Source organism: Falco punctatus (assembly GCF_963210335.1).
Source record: "Falco punctatus genome assembly, chromosome: 6".
NCBI lineage: Eukaryota > Metazoa > Chordata > Aves > Falconiformes > Falconidae > Falco > Falco punctatus.
This window is the reverse complement of record NC_137585.1, coordinates 52,081,202-52,087,646: the sequence shown is the minus strand read 5'-3', so window position 1 is coordinate 52,087,646 and position 6,445 is coordinate 52,081,202. Positions and strand designations below refer to the sequence as shown.

Genomic DNA, 6,445 nt, shown 5'->3' with positions numbered 1-6,445 from the left:
CTGAGCCTGTGTGTGCCAGCTATGGGCAGACTCACAGAGTCCGGCAGTGGCGTGACAGGCCTGTGTGCAACAACCTGCTGCACTGAACTTTTCTGTTTGCTGTGGTGAGAATGTGTGGCAATATGGCAAACTGCTTTGAAAAAAATGGCTATACAAACAGATATGGATTAAATCTCGCTACTTCTGTGGCGTGCCAGCCAGCACCAATGGCCACTGACCCCAGCAGCATCTGGAAGGGCTCTTCAGGTGCTTGTCTGGTTCCACACAGCCGAGGGGCACGGGCCAGGACCCAGGCTGCCCGCCCAAGCCCTGCACAGCGCCGCATACCCGCAGGGTCAGTACCAGGAACCCCTACAGGGGCACGCAGCTGAGAGCCCCACGCCGCCCTGCGAGCTCAGGGCCCCGGCAGAGGCGGCTGCCAGGGCCCAGCCTGCCCCGGCCTCCTGACCCACGGCCCCCACGGCCCCGGCAGCGGTCAACGGGCCCGGGCTAGGCCTAGGCCGGCTCACCGGCCCTCGCCGCCTGCTCAGACGGATCGCGCTGCTGCGGCCACGGGGCCCCGCCCAAAGCGCCCTTGGTCTGATTTTATTAAAATAATTGGGAAGAAAAGAAAAAAAAAAAAAGTCGGCACGCCAGGCGCCCCGCGTCGCGGCCACATGACGTCACTGCCCGCGCCCCCCTCGGCCGCGCCCTGCCGCCGCGCCGCCACCAGGGGGCGCCCCCGCCCGCGACGCGCGGCCCCGCCCCGCCCCGCGCGCCCGCCCGCCCTCATCCCATTGGCTCCTCGCCGACCGTCAACGGCAGCTGGTCACGTGCCCTCCCCTTCCCGCCTCCCCCGCCCTCTCGTGACCTCCCGCCCCTCCCCCCTTCAAGGCGGCACCGGAGGACCTATCCCACAATGCTCCCGGCGACGGCGCGGGGCGGTTTGGAGGCGTCTCGCTGGAGGGTTGCGCCGCCCGCTCGCTGCCACGCCACCGCCCCTCAGCCCCTCCGCGGCGGAAGGCGGCAGAGCAGCGCCCCCCAGCGGCCCCCGGCGGCGCTGCGCACCCCCGGAGGCGCACGGACATGTGGCCCGGCGGCCGCTGAGCGGGGCCCCGCCAAGCCCAGCCGAGCCCGCCCTCTCGTCGCGCCTCCCGCCCGGGCGGACGCTACTCGGCCGCAGCGGGGCGGCGGGCGCCGCTCCCGGAAGCCCCGAGGCGGCAGAGGGAGGCGCGGGGAGCCGGAGGGAAACGGAGCCTGCGTTTCGTGCGGGTGGCCGCGGAGCAGCGACCGTGTGAGGGGACGCCGCGGCGCCAGGTGAGCGGGGGCGGCGGGAGCTGGGGATGGCGGGGCGGCGGGCGCCTCCCCTGGGAGTTCCCGTGTGGCTGGGGAAGTGCTCGGGGCCGTGCCCGCCGCGGGCCGGGGCTGGGAGCCCGGCGGGAGGGACGGGCGGAGGGAGGGAGGGAGGGACGGGCGGAGGGAGGGGGGGACGGGCGGAGGGAGGGGGGGGCGGGCGGTGCTGCCGTCCCGCTCGGGCCGGGGCCTTCTTCGCCTCCGCTCGCAGCCCGCCGGAGTCCCTGCCTCCCTCCGCTCCGCCGGGCAGAGGGCGGGGTTTGCTGCCGGCTCCGGCCTCGGGTTCCCCCCCCCTCCCCTCCCCTTCTCTCGCCGCCCGCGTCGTGGCGCCGGCCGGGAGACCGGCCCGGCCCGGTGCTGGCGCTCGGCGGCCGTGACAGGCCGGTGCGGGGTGCGGGGGGGGGGGTGGCTCGCGACCGCCCGCCTCGTCTCCCGGGGCGATAGGGGAAACAAAGGGGGGCGGGCGGCGCGAGCCGCCGTTCCCTGGAGACCGCCGGCCCCTCCGCGCCGGCAGCTTTTGTGAGGGCGCGCCCGGCGGAGCGGCAGCGCTGCCCGGTGATCCGTGAGCGGGGGCCGCGGCGCTGGCCTGAACAAAGATCCCGGCCCGGGGCGGCGCGGCCGTCCCTCTGCGCCCTGCCCGCCCCGGGGCTGTACGTGCCGGCAGCGTTTGCTGGAGGAGCGGCTTGGAGCGGCAGGAGTTGCTGGAAGACTTGGCAGTTGTGGAGTAAGTCGCACGGAGGGGCTCAGCTTAAAGCCCAGCTCTGGTTTTGTGCTGTTGTGGAGTCGCGACTGGCTTAAACGTCAGTGAAGTTACACATAGTAATGTTGGAGCCTGGAAGGGGTACGGTTATCAAGCTAGTGAGAGACTTCCTAATTCTTCTTGTCTTTTAGAGTACATTGTGTCCCATTTATTTTTTTTTGCCTTTGGTGAGTCTTAAAAGTGTATTATTAGCCTGAGCCCCAAATGTAACTCATCTTTGACAACCGATCTTCACGTTTATGACTTTAAAGCAAAACAGTTTTGGTAGGACTGAAATTGGTCCCCTTCCTCTCACAATGTTTTAATTTTAGACTGCTATTTAATTTTAAATTTTTACGAAGAATGAGATAACGGAGAGAAAGGCCAGGTAGTCGCTGTCTGTTTAGTATCAGTAACTAGGTACTGTTGGCAAAGAATCATGTGTTTAAAATGTCGAGAGACAGTTAAGGCTGTTCATATCTAAATAATAATTAGGTTGGAATGTCCTTGATTATTGAACAGCTATTTTAAGATTGTAATTTTATAGCTTTGGTAATCTTAAAGGGAGATCTAGCTAACTTAGTGTCTGATGTTATGTTTATATATCGCTAACCTGTTGGGGGGGGTTAATTTTCTTTCAGTGGATCATAGTATGAAATGCAATCTAATTAAGAGTGTTACTGTGCGGGTATTCAGACTCTTACACGAGAGAAGAATGGGGGAAGTCTTTAGTTGTTTTGTCATGGTTTCTTTCGATCTTAACAGAAATAAATATTAAGCTTCTTAAATGAAATGACAGGGTGACAAAAATTTGCTATTATTTGGTTGATTATACATGGTAATCCATGTCTTTTTAATTTGAAAGTTGTATTTAGAGGTTCACACGATTTAAAAAAATGGATAGCATCCTCTTCAGTCACTTGGAAAAGACTTGGAAATGATCCCATGTACTTTTTCAAATGTTCTCCTTAGAATTTCTAGGAATACAATGTTTGTTGTCCTCCTTGAAGGAGGGGGGGGGGGGAGTGGAGAGGAGGAGGCAGAGGCGGGCATTAATTAGGCTTTTGGTTACAATTTTAAATCTTTTGCAGCTTCCTTTTCAGTGGTTTAAGTTTGATGATATGTCAGTTTCCAGAGTGGTAAATGGCCCAAATAAGAATTACATCCATTTTCTTTCATATTCCACTTGCCTTAAAGTCTGCTTGTGAATAGCCAGAATAGACCACAGCTTTGTGGCAGGCGGGGTGTATGTGGATAATGGTCTTGAAAGTGAATGTTTTTCAGAGCTTCTTTAATAGCAGTAAACCTGAGTTCACTAGTTTATCTCGTATTCAGATTACCTTTAACACTGGGAACACTTCTCCAGCAATTTGGTGAGTTTTTTCATCATGAATTTTTAGTGCTTATGGTATGTGAAGGTTAAGTTTGACTCAGCAAGGAGATGTAAGTTTATCTTACTCTCCAGTTATACAGCTGTCGCTTTTGAAACACCCAGATGATAAAGAGCTTTTTTGTACACTCAACTGAATGTAGTTTGATGCAGTTGATGTATGACTTCTAGCCTCTGGTTTTATAAAACTTGTGGATGATTCTGCTCATGGTACATGATGGTTTTGTTCTGGTTACAAACATCTGTTGTTCTTTTGTTTGTTTTTTTTTTCCCTGTTGCAGGGATTCTTTGCAGAATCTTCTCAGTTTTCCACTGTCCTGAATGCTAAGAAACCTCTGCAAAAACTTAAGTTATTTAAAGTTGGCTTTAGTGGGTAATTATAGGGTGGTTTTTATTTCAGTTAATGCTATATTTAAACATATATGATATTGACGGGGGGGAAAGTACACTGCTAGAAGTTTGATGGACTGACTTGCCATACCTACACCAAAATTTTTGAAGCCTGGCCGTCTGTCTGTCTGCTGTTCAGTATTGGGATTTTCTTTGCCAGCAGTCTTAAGGTGAGGGAGAAAAAATGCCCTTCCAGTTAGCAGGAACTGGACCGCATGTTTTTGTTACTCTTGATAGCTGAACTGATTATTTGGTGCTGCCAACCAAGGTTATCAATTTGTCTGAATGAATTCTGAAAGCATTTAAAGTTGAAGTAGATTTTATAAATCTCATATTTTCCCAGTTTTTTTGCCTTTTCTTGCAAGTGCTAAAAAAATCACGTGCTTTAGAGTGCTTTGAAACTAGGGCTAGTTCATGGCTTTTCAGCAGTGTAGGCACATTGTTTCATCTGTATGTACTAGTCCACCTTCCCCTGAAGTGCAGTGACCTTGATCTGTGAGGATATGAGTGCAGTGACATTGTATCTTCTCTTCCCTACTTGTTTGATCTCTTTTTACCCAACAGTTGAGGGTATGAGCACAGTGTGCAAGAAGAAAGCTGTGAACATTTCTGGTTTAGGTTTGAAAGGTGCATAGTTTTGGCACCCTGAAACACTTGAGTAGGATGATTCTCTTGTGTAGGAAGTTAGCTGCAGTTAGGAAATAACAAATGGAGGACTGTAGTTGCTGGAAGATGGAAGGTGAATGCGTGTCTGCCCTTCTGTTCCCTAAAGCAGCGGCTCTGCTGTCCTGAACAGTTGTCACTCGCCTCTGTATGTGGGTCTGGTGGGGCGCCAAAGGTATGGTGACTGCGTTGGAAAGGGTTTCAGAGGTTGAATGTGTACAATTTGTACTTCACTGGTCCACACCAGCTTCAACAAGTAGTTTTTGTCTCTCAGGAATTAGAAAGAAAAAAAAAAAAAAAGCAAAAAAAAAAAGCTAAGGAAGTTGCCTCTTACTTCTAGAAACATTTAGCTTTCCTGCATCTTATTTTTACAGCATATCAGATCGCTTTCATTAAGACTTCTAGTTGGAGAAACAACTTAAATTTAACCAAATATGGAAGTTGTCACTTCTAGGCTGGGGAAATTGTTAACTGACTTGGTAAAGGATGGTCAAAAGTACTGCGTGTAATTATGTATAAGTAGGCGAGATTGAAATAAACTTTGTATAGCATGCATTTATTTAGGTAACAAATACATTCACATGCACACACCCCTGCAGGCATATGTACATGTGTGCCTTACATTTGTGTATGTTATGCTAAATGAAAAATTTTACCCATTCATTTTTTAAACAATTAATGCTGTCTCACAAATTGTCTTGATGGAAAAAGTAGCATTACTTTTTTTTTCTCCATAAGAACATAAAATTTTAATAACTCAAAAATACTCCATCACAGCAAATATGAAAAAAGTAACATTTTAATTTTATGGTTCTGTGGCCTGTGGTATTTCATCTTAACTTCCTGAGGTTATTTCAGATTTCACATGTATGTCTGTGTGTATAAATATTAAAATAAATAAATAAATATGTAAAGAGAATTGGGAAGAAGAAGTATGTCTTCCAGAAGTTGTTTTCTAAGGCCTAATACCATGGTAAATTGCAGTATCTGATCACTTTTTCTAATAAACACTAATAATAGTGTTTGTCTTAATGCAGTTTTTATTTAAGGATTGGTGAACTCCCATTAAAATGCAATCTTTGTTCCTCTTTTATTATGTCTGTAAGTACTGCTTAACTCTGATCTGCCTTCAAAGGTACTATCTGTGAGTAAACCTGAGTGATGCATTTAATGATGTTTGGAACTTTTCCAAGCTAGTATTAAATTGCTTGGAAACATCAAGTGAGTTAACATTTGTTGTCTCTCTGCTTACTACCTGGCTTTTGTTTGACTGCCAGCAGTAATAAGGAATATGAAATTCCATTAGATCAGTGTCTGATAGAAATCTTTATGTATGTTCATACCTTTAGATCGCAACACAGGCCAAAACTGCAGCAGTGAAGACTTCTAACCTTTCTTGGTTGCCACAGGAGAGGTGGAGTCCCTTACATGAAACTGAGCTCTACTGATACTCAAAACTTGAGCTTTAAGGTAGAATCTGAAGGTAGATGGGCTGTCTTAATTGGACTGCTCTTACCCACAGCAAATTACTTCAGCAATTCTGGATATTGCAGGCACAACGAAATTCTTCTTTGCTTTCTATACAGCCACTGAATACACACTTCTTAGTGCAGTTTTGCTTTTTTTAAACATTCTTAATTTGTTACTTGTGATGTAAAAGGTAGTGCCCTCTGTGGATAGATAGGTGTAACGAAAAGTCACGGTAGTTCCGTGAAACAGTTGGAGAAAAGTAGCTTGTTAGGACTACCTTTAGCTCATTGGAGTTTTTATTTTAGAAACGTTACCAAATAAAGATACCTGTAACAATGAAGGTAAAGTATATTCTTCTTTCTAAACCTATGCAGTTGTGGTTTTTAGATGTAGTTTCATCAGCACAAGCAAGAAGGGCACCTTTACGTGACTCTTGGATAAGTTAGTTGGTACTAGTGGTT

General features: G+C 49.0%; 1 protein-coding gene across 3 annotated transcripts in view; it reads left to right on the top strand.

Annotated features, from left to right (window-relative positions):
- The first annotated feature begins 900 nt into the window (after positions 1-900).
- The window catches only part of SCAF11 (SR-related CTD associated factor 11), a 48,450-nt gene continuing 42,905 nt past the window's right edge, over positions 901-6,445 (top strand). For 2 of the 3 annotated variants that reach the window (XM_080392562.1, XM_080392560.1), the window contains exon 1: positions 901-1,296. The gene's annotated coding sequence lies outside the window, so the exon portion shown is untranslated. Of the gene's footprint in view, positions 1,297-1,569; positions 2,057-6,445 lie in introns of those variants that run through there. The other variant, XM_080392561.1, reaches the window with a different exon arrangement.